This window comes from Cricetulus griseus, assembly GCF_003668045.3.
Source record: "Cricetulus griseus strain 17A/GY chromosome 1 unlocalized genomic scaffold, alternate assembly CriGri-PICRH-1.0 chr1_0, whole genome shotgun sequence".
Taxonomy (NCBI): Eukaryota; Metazoa; Chordata; class Mammalia; order Rodentia; family Cricetidae; genus Cricetulus; species Cricetulus griseus.
In genome coordinates this window covers 238,067,938-238,070,165 of record NW_023276806.1, presented here as the reverse complement: position 1 = coordinate 238,070,165, position 2,228 = coordinate 238,067,938, and positions in this window count along the sequence as shown.

Genomic DNA, 2,228 nt, shown 5'->3' with positions numbered 1-2,228 from the left:
TATTACAAGCGTGTCCTATTGCCGCTGAGCCACTCAGAAATGTCCGCCCATCTGGGAGAGTTCTGCAGACCTTCCATGGTTTTACTGTCAAGTTTCTAGCTGCACACTCGGGACTGGCTTGTAATGCAGCCTACTGGCGCCCTGAGGCCTCCTGCCCTTGAGCCGAGTAGGCCTCAGGTGTAGGCCTCAGCTTTCAGCAGGGTCTGCTGCTTCCCCTGGCCTCAGCAGCCGTGAAGCCATGTCTGTTTAGTGGTTGTGGCCACAAGGCCATACACTCTCTAAGCTAAGCGCAGCCACCTGTGTGACCTCAGCCCACTGCCAAAGGGTGCGTGGACTAATTGCACACCTCTGCCGCCTGCTGGTAAAAGATAGTTACTGCATCTGGAGTAGAAATCAGGTAAAATCATGGCGGAATATTTATCATTTGCTAAAATTGGTAATATTTTTGCTTATTACGTGAATTCAATGTTTGAGGAGGACACTAATCTGCCAATTACCTGCCTATATTCAGTAATAGCAATTAGCTTACTGGTACAAATAACATTAATAGCCAGATTCCTCAGGAAAAGGGACAAAGATAACCTCACCACCTGCTTACAGGAAATAACATTTTTATGCAATGAGGTTTTGGAGGAGTTTAGGTCAGGCCACAATTGTGGAGCAAGTGGGACAGAAATTGGATGATAAGCTAGGCTCTGTGTCCAATACGCTAAAGAAAGAGCTATCTATTACCCAAGATGAAATGCAGTGTATTTATGATGAGATAAACACAGAGAGAACCTCCATGTCTGAGGCATTAGAGGCTAGGCTGTCAGAAGACAGTGACAAACTAAAGAACTGAAGCCAGCTAGAAACTCAGATAGGCTCTGTGACCCAGAAAATAGATGCAAAGGTACAAAATACCCAGGATAGGGTTGAAGAATTGGACAATGCCATTCGATCAATTATTAAAGCATCTAAGGTAGCAGATCACAAATTTAAATCTAGGTTTAAATATTTGGAAGATAATTTACAGAACAGGGCTGACATATTAGATGGGCCCATACAGTCGATTGCTGAGGGCTCAAAATCAGTAAATCATGATTTTGAATCTAGACTCCAATAACTAGAAGGCAGTTTCCATACCATCCAGATGCTGTCTAAGGACAAGCTTTTTAAAGACCTAGAAAAACATGTAGAGGATCAGTTAGAGCAATTTACAGATTCTCTAACATGCTTGGAATCTTTTATGATGCAGGAAATTTAAACTTTTCATGAGGATATCAATACTAGGCTTAAAGATCATTGGGATGCCTCAGAGGCAGAATCACTCCAATCTGAGGCACCTACTCCACCCAGGTATCATGACTATTCTTCTAAGGTTGTTACTCATATACCATTAGTCTACCCATCTACCATGATAGAAAAACCAGCATCTAAGAAACACCCTCAGGGACAGATGGCTTATGTATGGAAACCTATACAGTTGAAGAATCTTAAGAATATTAAAGAATCAGTTGTCTCATATGGTCTCCATATGTAAAAGAGCTATTACATTCATGGGCAATCTTTAATAGGGTGACACCCACAGATTGGGAATGATTGATAGCAGCTGTACTTGAGAATTCATGCCAAATCCAATGGAGGGCATTGGTCAGGGAGGAAACAAAGCTCCTTGAGCATCAAGGCATAAAGAAAGTTTATGAAGCCCCCTAGATAAGATTCTCGGTGAGGGTATTTATGCTAACCCACAGGCTCAGGCTAAATATGATGACCATATACTGTCTCTATGCAGGAAAGCAGCATTAAATGCCTGGGATAAGGTTCATGAGCCAGGAGAATGCCTAGAGGCTTATACCAGAATAGAACAGGGACCACAGAACAGTTCCAGGACTTCTTACAAAGATTAGCTAGGGCAGTATAATTACAGGTAACAGATCCAGAAAAAGACAATAAATTATATATACAATAGCTTATGAAAATACAAACCCGATATGCAAAAGAATACTTTTGCCTTAAAGATCAGATAAGCTCCCCTAGAAGAATGGGATTTGCATGCAGCCAACATTGACTATAATGTAAAATATACTGGAGCTTAGGTAGGAGAAGCCATCTCGAAAGGTTTAAAAAGGCAACAGGAGAGTAAAAGTTCTAGAGGTGAGGATGCAGGGCTTGGGAAGGAGAAGCACCTTACATAGGTCAACATAGGTACCAAGAGGCCAGAGTTTATTACTACTATAAACCAGAAC